Raw genomic sequence first — 14,110 nt, 5'->3', positions numbered from 1 at the left:
AGTATTTTTTTGTTTTGCTCTATTTTCAAGCGCGCATATATTCTTCTTTTGGTCCCTACATATAACACTATACATATATCACCTAAGGACTCGACTATTTTTGAATACATAACATGATCTCTATATATTAATAAATCCATATATTTCAGATGCCAGCACATAAATCTAAATTCAAATCATAATTTTTATTCAGAAATTGGTATTACAATTTAGTGTTTAATTGGAAAGTACTACCAACTTTCTACAATGCTGTAGGGCTGCATCTTATTAAGTTATACTTTTTCAGTATATGGATTTCTTTTTGAAGTTTTTTATTGTTGTTCTCTTGAACTAGCTATCACAGTTACCATTATTGTCCTAATATCTGGACGTGGTACTTTTCAATATATTCTTGAGTTTCATTGTAGATTCTTATGACACTCTAGTGAATGTCACATATATAATAACTGTAAAAATATTATTTTTACAGTCATCGGCCATTATTGTCCAGAATTAAAATTGGATATCCAATAACCATTTATACACCATTTAAGGACGTGGTGCTTTTTTTAATACAGATCCATTAAACCAGTTCTTACACAACTAACCTTTTTATCATTGAATTTAGATTTTTATTCAACCTTTTGGGGTTGTTCTCATCCAAATTATTCTTTAAGATGGATCTAAATAGAATATTTCTTGGTCTTTCTTCTGACAAAGAAGATCTAGCCATTTTTGGAATTGGACAACAATTTAACAATACAAATCCTATACATATAGATCATCCCGAACATCAATGTGAAAAACTTTTTCAAAATTTAAACAAAAGTATGAAAACATTAAGATCTAATGTGTGGCATTTGAAATTATTCAAAGCATACATGGCGAAAGGTCTAACTCCCAGAGGACTTAGGGTGAAAATTCAGCCTCTAGTAACTGAGCCTGATGAACAGCTAATTAACGAATGGGCTCTTATACAACAAAACTGTTCTATGAAATTCGTAGAAACATTGGCCAATTATTATGAACGTACTATTGAGAAAGACACTTGTGGTTAGCAAATTATGTTATGATTGTAATAAACACAAAGACAGATTATTTTTTTTCTACTTTTTTGTCCAAATTAAGTTCAGACTTACTTAATTTTGAACACCAACTAAAAGAAAGAAAGCTTAAGAAATTCCAAAGAGATTTAACAGATTATGAGAAAGGTCAACCTTTTAGACAATCCAGACGTGAGGTTTGAAGGTAGCTATGGAAAAACCAGTGTTACCCCTAAACGAAAACGCCCAAGGTCCATTCTTAAAAAACGTAATACTTTAACTGACTCATCAGAAGGTGAGTCCATCTGGTACTGAATTAGACATGCAACACACCACATATTCTCCTACCCCCAAACGTAACAGTGGGGCCCCTTTAGGCCATACAGGAGGGGAGGTAGGAAACACTGGAAAGGTCAAAAGTTTGGAAAATCTTATGGAATTGTTGACCAACAAATAAATGTAAAAGCCAAAACCAATGTCTTAAACATTTCTGATGCATCACTAACTGAATCACAAATAGCTTTGTTGAATAAAGGCCTTTCTTTTATTCCCGTTTTTTTTGTGTCTGAAGATATTTTTGCACAAGATGTAATAGCATTTTGCAGATTGCTTAATCTTAAATTGCATTTTCAGGATAAACAACAGCTTGATCACCCAGCTGACAATTTCAGATACCACAAATCCACCTTTGTCCCACCCATGCATCCCAGTGTAAGTCTTTTTCAACATAGTGTTCTCAAAGATCTACATTTTACTTCCAACATGATTCCACCTATGTTGAATATCATCTCCCAGAATGATTTGGACAGTTTACAACAACTTATTGACAACAAAGAACTGGTAATCATATCTGCTGACAAGGGTGGTGCCGTGGTGGTTATGAACTGGACAGATTATAATGCTGAGACTCATAGACAGCTGGATGATGCCAGATACTATACGAAAATGCCTTTAGATCAGACATCCATGTTTAAAAAACAAATAGAATCATTTTTAAACTCAGCAATGGAAAATGGCATCATCTCATCTAATACTCTAAACCATCTTACAATTACTGATCTGGCCAGTCAATATATTTATTTTTTGCCCAAAATTCACAAAGATCCCTTACATCCACCAGACAGACCAATTGTGGCTGGAAATGGCTCTCTGACTGAACCTCTTTCCGAATTTTTAACTAAATATCTTAAATCTTTGCTTAAGTGGGTAAGATCACAGATCCAAGATACTACAGAATTTTTGGGCATCATAAATGATATGCAAATTGAAGATGACTGGTGGCTTTGCACCCTGGATGTCAGTGCATTATACACTAACATACCACACTGGGCAGGTTTAGATGCCATTGAATATTGGCTATACAAATCACAACTATATAAACCTGGGTTTAATACTTTCCTTATATGTCTCACTGAACATGTTCTCACCAAGAATGTGTTTTATTATGGGAAACAATGTTACCTCCAGATATGAGGTACTGCAATGGGTGCATCTTTTGCCCCAATATATGCAGATTTATATATGGCATATATTGAGGAACAAATTATTTATGATGATGCTCATAATCTCTATTTAACCGAGATTGATATTTGGCGTAGGTATTTGGATGACTGCTGGATGGTGTGGAGGTCTGATGTTGAATACTTGCAGGAATTTGTCGATTATCTCAATGACAACAAATGGGGTTTACATTTTACAATGAATTTTGATCAACATCAGATCACTTACCTAGATGTACTGATAACCAGGAATACAGATAACACCCTCAGCACACAGGTATTTATGAAACACCCAGAATATAATACCCTACTACACGCATCCAGCTTTCATCCAAAACATATAGCCAAAAATATCCCTAAGTCACAATTTATCAGAATGAGACGCATTTGTTCAGATGACAATACATTTCATGCTTTTCGTCGACATGACTGACAGGTTTAAGCAAAGAGGTTATAACATGGGTCATGTTATTACTGCTAGCAATCATGCATCACAACTCAATAGGGATGATCTTCTCAGATACAAAAAGAAAACTCATACAAATTGTAACACCTTAAGATTCACCACGACTTATGGCAGAAATACAAATAAATTGACTGATGCTATCAACAGACATTGGAATATTCTTTTAGCAGACACTGTTTTGTCTCAACATTTATCTGAAACTTGTCTTTTTTCATTTAGAAAAGGCAAAAATTTGGCAGCACATTTTAATCATTATAAACATCACTCAGAATCTAAAAATCTGCATATGATTCAAACTTCCATACTAGGTGATAAACTTGTGGCCTGTATGCCCTGTGGACATTGTACCAACTGCAAGTTTGTTTTAAAAACAAAACATTTCTCTAGCAATAATACCAGCAATATATATGATATTCTGTTTTTTGCAAATTGTAATACTGACTGGGTTATATATATGGTCTCTTGCAGCTGCCATGCATTTTATGTTGGTCAAACATCTAGACCGTTCAAACTACGTATATCAGAACATCGTAGTGATGTCAAGTGCAAACGGCCTAACGATGCTTTATACAAACATACCCTTAAACATACCACAGCTAGTTTTCATTTCATTATTATTGATAAAATAATAGGGGACCGAACCAATAAATCAGGATGGCATACTAAACTGAATGCAAAAGAGAAAAAAATGGATTGTAAAATTGGATGCTTTGTTTCAGCCTGGTCACAATGAATATTTATGAATATATATTTACATATTCATGAGCTCACCAATGAAACTTTATTAATTAAGCTTTATTATATAAGAACCTCTCAACAAGCTTTGTATTTTTACACTGATGAAGGCTAGGTTAATGCCTTAGCCGAAACCAGTTTGTTTATGTGGTTCTTTACAATATATTAAAGTAATTTTTACAGCTCACAGTTGCTAGCTTTTTCTTTTTGAAATATGGTATGTTACTAGCCATGCATTTGCCTCCGTGCAGAGGAAGGTTTTTTTGCGTGTTCCACAATGCCATGGCTGGTCAGCAAAGGGGGTAGGAATGTGTACCTCCCTGCTTGCTTATGTACCACATAACTGTGGTGTTGTCTGCCTATCATTAGTTGTCCTGCATGAAGGTAGTCCTTGAAGGCTGTCAGAGCATTCTGTACAGCTAGCATCTTTCTGATTGATATGTAGGTGCATTTGATTTGGGGTCCATTTGCCCTGAATGCACTTCCCTGCCAGAAGAGCCCCCCAGGCATCGTCTGATGTGTCTGTTAGGGTTTGGGCGGCAGGGGGTGGAGTGAAAGGCAGTCCCTTGTTTTGGTGGCAGACCTCTGCCCACCATAGGAACTCTAGTTGCAAGCAAGGTATAATAGGAATCATTGTTTCCAGGCTGTGACAATGTTGACTCCATAAACTTTTTAAGTACCACCGACGTTTCTTCATATGCAGTCTTGCATATGGAATTAGAAGAATGCAGGAGGCCATGAACCCCAAGGCCTGCAGAATTTGTCTTGCAGATAGCTGGATTTTTGTGGCCACCTGTTTGAAGTAAGTCATCAATTGAATTTGCTTTTCTGGTGTAAGGTAAGTCATCTGGGCAGTTGTATTCAAGCTTCCACCCAGGAATGTAATTTTTTGAGAGGGTACCAGTTGTAATTTCTTTTCGTTTATGGTGTACCCTAGACAAGTTAAAACCCTTTTTACAAACGCCAGATGCTTTAGAAGAATGTCCTTGTTTTCTGCCTGAATTAGACAATTGTCCAGGTATGGATATATCTGAATATTTCTTAGCCTGCAAAATGCAATTACTGGAGCCAGGCACTTTGTGAAGACCCTGGGCGCAGTAGATAAGCCAAAGGGCAGTGCAGAGAACTGGTAATGCAAGTAGCCTGCTTTGAAGCGGAGGTATTGTCTGCAAGATTCCCTGATTGGGATATGCAGGCAAGCCTCTTAGGTCTAGAGTTACCAACCAGGCATCTTTGCCTGGCATAGGTAGCAACTGTTGAAGAGTCGGCATCTTGAATTCTGAAATGTCCAGAAATGTGTTTAGAGTGGATAAGTCCAGAATTGGACGCCATGTCTTGTCTTTTCTGGGTACCAGCAAAAGTCTGGAATAGAAACTTTGTCCCTTTTCCTCTTCTGGTACTGGTTGAATAGCCCCCATGTTCATGAAGGACAGAACTTGTTTCTGGGCCTCTGCCCAATGATTTGGGGGCAGATCTGGCCATCCGTTTGGGATAGGCAACGTGTGGAAGTGAAATCTGTATCCCTGGGATACTATATTTAAAACCCATTTGTCCTGGGTAATAAGTTGCCAGTTTCGTGCATGAAGTGCTAGTTTTCCCCCCAAAGCGGAGGCTAAAAAGTAAGTGCTTGGTGATTGTAGAGGGAAGTCATTGAGACTGTACCATAGGGAGGTGGCCTTGTTGCTTCCAGATTTGGAGGTGGAGGCACCCCATTGTTTTGTTTTAAAAGTTCCTTGTGACTGAAACCTGGAGCCTTTGGAATGCCTTGATGATTTGACTTGAGCGGCTCTCGAGGGGACTGGAAAGGACCAGTTCTTAGTAGGCCAATGCCTACTAAATCTTGGAGGTTGCACTTGTAAGAAATCTTTCACAGTTTGCATAGATTTAGCTTTATCTTCCATCTTTTTTTAACACTTCTTCAGCCTTATTATCAAACAGACGGTCCTGTTGTAAAGGAGCATCGAACAATTTTGCTTTAACATGGTCAGGAAGAGTTTGCTCTGAGCCAAGCATGCCTTCTTAGCACAGATCCAGTTACAGCAGCCCTGCAAGAGGCCTCCAGGGAATCAAAACCACATTGCAAAGTATGTTTTCCAACTTGTTCAGCTGAATGCAATAAATCATGCAAGTCTTTATTTTCCACACAGTCAGAGATTTACATCATTTTCTGTTTAAGTAGTCCCATGATATGCTGCTGATATTTAAGTATATGAAAAAAGAAGTTATGTACTCACCAGAACATTCCACCTGAGTAGGTTAAACTTCATTTGTCAGCAACCTGTGGGTTACGGATCCGAGCCGGCAGCATACCAAGCAAAAAGATCCGAGCTCCAAGTTCCTCCCCCCTTACCCATACTACACTGCAACCTCCTTCCAAACCTCAGATCGCGTTTGCCACCTCCACATAAAACAAACAACCTGAGACACCCGACTCGAGGACAAAGTAAAGCTCATAAGTCCGAACCTCGAGCTCAGCTAAATAACCATGAAGGTCAGGGGGAGGTTCGGTTGCTGACAAATGAAGTTTACCTACTCAGATGGAACGTTATGGTGAGTACATAACTTCTTTATCTGAAGTAGTTAACTTCATTTGATCAGCAACCTGTGGGACAGTGTTCCCAGCTACCCGAATTTTGGGAGGCCCTTAAGGAAGGATATTCCGGAGCACTGCAAAGCCAAAGGCAGACTTTCCTCTACACTGCAAATCCAGTTTATAATGAGAGATAAAGGTGTGAGAGGACACCCAAGTAGTCACTGAACATATGTCATTGAGGGAAACTCTAGATCAGAATGCAGCAGATGTTGCCATAGAATGCATAGAATGAGCATGGACCCCCATTGGTTCTGGTAAGCTAAACTCTGTATGCTTGTAAGATACAACTCAATATCCACCTGGTGAGAGTCACCTTAGAAACTGGTTTCCCTAGAAAAGGCTTAGCAAAGGAGACAAAAAGTTAATCAGATTTACGAAAGACAGCCGTCCTGTGCAAATAAAAACGTAACTGTCTGTGAACATCCAGCAAATGAAGTTTATATTCTCCTTTGTTCTGGAAATTAGGGAGAAAGACAGGCAAATTAATGTCCATCTCGGAAGCAACTTTAGGGAGAAAGAAGGGATTAGTCCTGAGATACCCTACCCTTATGAAACACAAGGTATGGAGGTTTGATACAGACAGCCTGAAGCTCCGACACTCTCCTGGCTGAAGTAATTGCTACCAAAAAGGTGGTCTTCCATGACAAGAACTTCAGATCAACAGAAGCTGCGGGTTCAAAGGGCATCGCCACTAACGCCTGAAGAACCAAGGTCAGATCCCACGGCGGGGATGAATTTCTAACAGGGGGTCTCAAAAGAAAAATGCCTTTTAGAAAGGTCTTACAAATTCTGGCAGCAGTGAGGGAAACAAAGTTGTCCCCAATATGAAAATGGGAAATGGCAGCCAACTGGACCTTCACAGTAGATGAGCTGGTCCCTTGCTGAAAAATTTGAGGCAAGAATTCCAGTACCGCTGAAATAGGAGCGGTGAAAGGATCCAAGTTCTTTTGTGAAGCCCAAATTGAAAAACGTTTCCATTTACTACTGTAAATCTTCCAGGTAGAGGGTGTATGTGCCGCCACCAGGATAGACTTGACTCGGGAAGAGATACCGGGAGTCCTGGCAACTAGGGGAACTGGATCAGCCAAGCTGAGAGCTTGAGACCAACCAGGTTCGGAGGAGCCATTCCCGAGGGATGACAAATCAGATCCGGAATGGGATCCAAGATCCAGAGTGGCGCTATGAGATGAGACCGCAGGCAGGGGAACCAGACTTGATGAGGCCAGAATGGGGCTATGAGGATAATCTTGCTCCCCAACCGGCGAGCTTTCTGCAGAAATTTTGTCATAAGCGGAAGTGGAGGATACGCATAAAGAAGACCGGTCGGCCAAGCATGGACTAGAGCGTCTCTGGGGGTTTCTCCCAAAGGAGGAATTAGAGTGAAAAACTCGCTGCACTTTGCGTTGGAAGGTGATGCGAAGAGATCGCAGCAAGGCCGACCCCACTTGAAGATCTGTCCCACTACACAAGGATTCAGAGACCACTCGTAAGGAGGATAGTTCTGCTCAATTTGTCCGCCAGTATGTTGGATCGACCCAGAATGTGCGTTGCTAACAGGAAGCGGTTGGTGGAGATCGCCCATTCCCAAACTTTCATGGCCTCTCAGCAAAGGGGGTAAGACCTGGTTCACCCCTGTTTGTTGATATACCAGACCAATGACATTGTCCGACTGGATAGCAATAGTCCCCAGATTAAGAGAGGCATGAAGGGCCTGCAACACCAAAAGGACCGCCCTCATCTCCAGGACATTTATATGCAGTATGGTCTCGGGATGAGTCCTGCCTGCACAATGCCCCCTACCCCCCACCCTAGGCGGGAGGCGTCCGTGGTCAGTGTGGCCTGGGGTGGTGACATAACAAAAGGTTGTCCTTCCTGAGGGGCTCGGGATTGAAGCCACCACATGGAGTTCCTGCAAATCCTGCTGAGGGAATCGGAAACTCTAGAGGGTGGTGTAGTATAGACCACTGGACTTGCAGCATCCACTGTAGAACCCTCATGTGCAGACGAGCGTAAGGAATCAGATTGATCGCTGCTTGCCATGGACCCCAAAGCTCTCAGGACTAACATTGCTGGGGGAGCAGAGGACTGAAAGAGGGCTATCACATGCAGAGTCATGCTGTGAAGTCTGTCTGATGTTAGGAAGGCCCTGGCCCGGACGGTATCCATCCTGGCCCCTATGAAGTCTAACACTTGAACAGGCTGGAGGAAAGACTTCTTGACACTTATGGTTATCCCAAACTGGGGTGACATCCACAGGAAGAAATCCCTGGCTAGAGAAAGTAGATGCCTGGTGGTGGCGGTGAGGAGCCAGTCATCTAGGCACGGGAAGACCTGTATGCCCTGGAACCTCAGGTGGGCCGCTACAACTGCCATGACCTTGGTGAACACCCTGGGGGCTGTGGTGAGACCCAAGGGCAGGACCCTGAACTGGTAATGACTGGCCCCTAGCCGAAAGCGGAGATACCTCCTGGACCGTCTTTCCATGAGAATATGGTAGTACGCATCCTTGAGGTCTATGGAGCACAGAGTCCTCCTCCTGCAAGAGGGGCAGGATGGATTGAATCGTGACCATCCGTAATTTCTCCATGGCAATGAAAAGGTTCATTGTTGACAGGTCGATAATCGGCCTTAAGACCCCCTTCTTTTTTGGCACCAGAAAGAACCTGGAGTAGATGCCTGATCAGGACTGGTCTGGGGGCACATACTGGATGGCTCTTTTTTCTAACAGCTTTTTTATTTCCAAAGCCACGGCCTCCCTTTGTGTAGGTGGGACATCTGGGAGGCGTCTTGAGTAAGGGGGCTTGTTTATGAAGGGGATTGAATAGCCTCTGGATATTATCTGAAGCACCCAGCGTTCTGTCGTGATGGACTCCCATTGAGCCAGGTGCCTCGAAAAACTCCCCCCCTGACTGCCTCCAGAGAAGATCAGTTGGGCAACCCCTCAGGGCTGCTGTGCTGGTCGGTCAGAAAAGGGTTCCCGTGACCCGAAGTTCTTCGGTTCCCCCTCTCCCTCTGGGCCGGTGTCCACCTTGTCCCCCTCTGCCTCTGGGGGAGGAGGAGGAGTCATGAGCATTCCGGGCCTGCTGAGATTTCCATAACCACATCTTCTGCCCTCGCTGGTTCCTAGAGAAGGACCTTTGAGGGGTAGAGAAGCGTATTCCAATGGCTGACAGCGTTTTCCCATCTTTCTCACTCTGGACCAGAGTCTCGCGGACTGTCTTCCCGAAGAGGGTCAACCCGTCAAAGGGTGCATTCATGAAGGACGCCTTGAAGGGTTCCAAGAAATCGCAAAGTTGAAGCCAGGCATGACGCCTTAAGGCGATACCGGACCCGCTAGCTCTAGTGGCCCCCTCCATGGCATGGGAAAGTAGCCACATAGAAGTATTGGACACTGACTTGAGAGTGGGCATATGAGCCAAGAAAGTCAGTTTACCCTCAGCCAACATGGAATCTGGGGGAGACTCAGGGTACTCTTTGACCAGGTCCCGCTGCAGTCTGATTACATGGGCCGAGTAATTCAGTGCAGTTATAGAGAAGGTAGGAGAAGCAAAAGTCTGCTTTCCAATGCGGTCCATTGCCCGAGACTCCTTGTCAGGGGGATGGACTGAAGAACTTTCCTGGGAGAGTTCCTTTTTGTTGGCCGCCGCCACCACCATGGCATCAACCGGGGAACCCTTACTCCACGAAGCTCGGTCTGCAGGGGGACTAAGAACCTTATCGGGCCTTCTAGGTATCTGCTCTAGTGTCCAGCTCCTTCCACACCCTGGTGGTAATCAGGTCGACCAGGGGGTTGGCCGGGGGGGGGGGGGGAGACACCCAAGAGGTAGATGGGCCTGTATCGAATTCCTCCAGGAATACAGACTCGTCCGAGGAGGGTTTTTGGCCGGACTCCCCCCTTTGGCAGAGTACGTCCAGAATATCAGGAGACATCGTCGGGGGGGGTGATTTGGGGGAACCCTCCCCTTCCTCCAAAACGGTATCCTTGGTGAGGGACTCAGGGGAGTCCAAGTGCCTCCTTTTGCATAGGCGTTTGTGAGGGACCTCCTCGTGGGGACTCTCTGAGGGGGGCTCAAAGTATTCATGTTCCTCCAGGGGAACTGGCTGGGGCGGTAACGACACAGGCTGTCCCTGGCAAGACTGGATGATGGAGGACAAACTGAGCTGCGAGGGAGCAAGGGCGGACCCTGAGGAAAGAGTGAGGGGTTTCAATCCTCCAGAGAGAACCCTCTCCACCACGTTGAACGCTGAAGGGGAACTGGCCTCTCTAAGGTAGGTGGCCGGGGCCCTCGGATCCGACGAAGGGATTGGTGCCAAAGCTGAAGCAGTAGGACCCGAGAGAATGGTGTACTCCGATCGCAAGGGAGCCGAAGACACACTCACCCCCCCCCCCCGGATCTGACGCCCAGCTCTCGGCTCCGAGAACTTGGATCCAAAAGCAGATCAGATAAGCTCGAGGGCATGGCCAGCGTTGAGGTAGTAATAACCATCGGCGCTGACCTCCTGATCCTCCTCAGATCCAAAGACTGAAGAAATCTGGTGGTGGATCAGCGAAGGAGCTATCGGGGCGAACAGTGGAGCTGAACTCCTCCCCGGAGGGGGGGGGGGACGCAGCAACACTCCCATCTGCAGCTGAGTTTGCAAGAATCGATGCATCATCCGGGTCCATATCTGCCTCCGAAATGCTGCGAGTAAACCTGGAGGAAGCCACTGAAGCCAGCTGGGAGGGCCGACGTGACGACAACCGAGGCTGGCCGGGTCTCCTCCTCCGGCTCCAGGGAGAAATGTAGCGAACGGAGCCGTGGGGAGGAAGGCTTAGACACTCATTGGACAAGAGACCACCTTAGCAGGAGGGGCTGAAGGGTCCAATTCGGCCTGCCGCTTGCTGCTTCTCTCTATCTCTCTTTTTCTCTCTCTCCCTTCTCTCTTTTTTATCCTTCTTGTCCTCTTGTTCTCCCTGAGACAAGGTGGGAGGGTGAGTTCCAGACTGGGGAAGAGGGCCGGTTGGCTGGGCAGCCACAGCCGCTGCTGTCGCTACAGAGAGGGAAGGAGAAGAAGCTGATTCCGCGGGTAGAAGACCTGCCAAAATCAGCTTGTTCCTCCTATCCCTTAAGGCTCGAGGGTTAAAGGCTGCACAAATCTGGCAACCCGAAGAAAGGTGCTGAACCCCCAAGCAAATCATGCACAGAGTGTGACCATCCGCTGGCGACAGTTTATGGCCACACTCAGAGAATTTGTAAAAAGTCACTATGACTTTCAGCCATACTACAGACACACACAGAGCCACACATGCGCACCTGAAAGAGGGAAAAATAGGGGCCTACAAAGGGATGAGCAACTACCAAAGGTAAAGGGGAAATAAAGGCTAGGGAGAAAGAACACCCGAAGAAAGGTATTAAAATACATGCACACCCAAAAAAAAGTAGACTAAAAGAGAAGTTTGAAATAAAACATTGCTACACTTGCCTGGAGCTCTAAGAATCCCGTGCTTGGCAAAGCCACGGCAAATGAGATCTGGGGTTTGGAAGGAGGCTGCAGTGTAGTATGGGTAAGGGGGAGGAGCTTGGAGCTCGGATCTTTTTGCTTGGTATGCTGCCGGCTCAGATCAGTGTCGGATCCATAGCCCACAGGTTGCTAATCAAATGAAGTTAACTACTTCAGATTTGACAGTTTAAAGCCCTGACTGCCAAGGTTGCAGATGTGCAAACCTTCTTATCCCATCTATCCAGCGCCCTGGAGTCTCTATTAGAAGGGGTAGGATTTTTTGCAGTAGAGGCCTTAATGCCCTTGGGACCCAGAGAAATGGTTTCAGGATCAGCAATAGGGTTTTTGAAAAAATTTGTGGGAGTCAGGAACCCCGTAGTATCTGTCTGGCTTACAAGGAGCCGGAGGCAGAGAATCAGTAGTCATACTAGATTCTGAAAATGCATCAACAATGTCTTGAGCAGGAGTTATAGCCAAAGGCCTATGCTGAGGAAGTAGAAGAAAATCCCTAAGTCTCTCTAGATTCAGAGAAATCCTGACTTTTCCAGTGGAAATGTTCCCTTAAGGCATGTAAAGTTTCCCCAAAAGAAAAATTCTCAGGGGGAGAGGCAGAAGGAATGGAATCCTCTGCATCAGTCCTCATAAGTAGGAATAGACAAATCCTGTTCATTAGAAGAGTCAGAAGAAATAGAATCCTGTTCAGAAGATTCATAATCAATGTCTTGCCTAGGCATCTTAGAAGGAGGGAGTTGGCTACCCCTGATCAGAGTAATTAAATCTTCAGCCATTTTGATCATTTGCTTTTTAGGCATAGGTGCCTGCACATGTGGCCCAGGCGTCAATTTTTTAGACATATTTAGATTTTGGCCTTAGTTTTGAAGATGGCATCTGTCTAATATACAAATCTGTAGGCCTAAAAACACACTCAGGAGCCGGTGCCTGCACAGCGGCTCCAGACCCATCTAAGATAGAGACATCCACGTGTCCCATAATTGAAGCATCTCGCGGCATACCGGACTCCGAATGGGTCTCTGTAGAGGCCTGCGAATCAGAAGTAGCAGGTATCAGGGGCTGCGAAAGCACCTCACTGAGTTCCGGCGACTGGATTAGGAGAAGCGTCATCGGTTTTGGACCTCGACTGTGTTTTTTTTGTATTTTTTAGGTATTCCAATAGTCAGATTGCTAATAGACGACATTTCTGGATAATTAAATCTAGAGCCAAAATATTTAGAAGCAAAAATATATCGATGTTTAATCGTGCGTTGATTAAATTTAGCACACAACTGACAGCAAGGCACGTTGTGGCCTAGGCAAGGAATACAGTACAAAAGAAAATCCCTATGAGGTATTTGTTTCACACAAGTAATGCAATTATTAACTTTTACTGACATCGGTAAGGAGCAAGAAAATAAGTTTCCCCAATGGGGTACTTGGCTTTTAGTTGAAGACTTCGGTTCTGAAACTCGAAAACAAAAATTTCAGGGGTCAGCCGACCGGCACTTGCAAACTGTTTATGCTTCGGGCACTACGAGGCAAGAAAGATTGATGTAATGGCGTCGGCTGCATGTTTTATACCCCTGATGACCTGACGTCATGGAAGAAGGGACAGCAACCGACGCAGGACCCAAGACTTTGTTAATCAGGCAGGCTGAGGACAACCTGCCAGCAGATTACCCAAATGTAATGACGGCAACAGTGACACACTAAGAACATCAGTGGGGACCCTTCACCTTCATCAAAATCAGTTTCTTCGATGAAGGACTCCTGGATCTAGGTGCTTCCTCTTGCATGTCCTTTTCCTGGAAACTTCAGTGGGATGACCTGTGGAAGTCTCGGAAGAGGAAATCACAATTCCCGGAGAGGAAATTTGAGGTTTTGGTACAGGACATCCCCGTGGAAACAGTACTTGTGACTACAAGGTCTGGGGCATTATGGAATGGGTAGAATCCAAGTGGGAAGACTATGTCAGTGCTGCTGAGGCAGAGAACTCTCTTCACAGCCTCAAACGCAGAGCTCAAAGAACCCAGAGAGTCTGATCTGAGAAACCTGGTTCCAGAATAGTCAACTCTCTCCAATCCACTGACACCATCACAGAGGAGGAAGCCACAGCCAAACTGTCCAGTGCCGAGGCACTGAGGAACAGAAACTGCTCAGAAAACGTCAGAATCGAATGCTGCACCCAGGATCTGGCAGGCAGGCTTTGGCCCCAAGAGCTCTCCTGATCCGAAGAGATAGGAGGTCTCAGAAAATGTCGGATTCGATGATACAGAGGATCCCCAGATCCAAGATTGACTGATCCGGACAACTGGGATCC

The 14,110-nt window shown here is 44.8% G+C and overlaps 1 protein-coding gene across 1 annotated transcript in view; it reads right to left on the bottom strand.

Moving 5' to 3' along the window:
* The window catches only part of UBE2O (ubiquitin conjugating enzyme E2 O), a 1,895,179-nt gene that overhangs the window by 1,204,395 nt on the left and 676,674 nt on the right, over positions 1-14,110 (bottom strand). The gene's annotated exons all lie outside the window — the stretch shown is intronic.

The sequence above is a fragment of the Protopterus annectens genome, chromosome 12.part0 (assembly GCF_019279795.1).
Source record: "Protopterus annectens isolate FY-2018-M chromosome 12.part0, PAN1.0, whole genome shotgun sequence".
Taxonomy (NCBI): domain Eukaryota; kingdom Metazoa; phylum Chordata; order Ceratodontiformes; family Protopteridae; genus Protopterus; species Protopterus annectens.
This window is presented reverse-complemented; position numbering and strand designations above follow the sequence as displayed.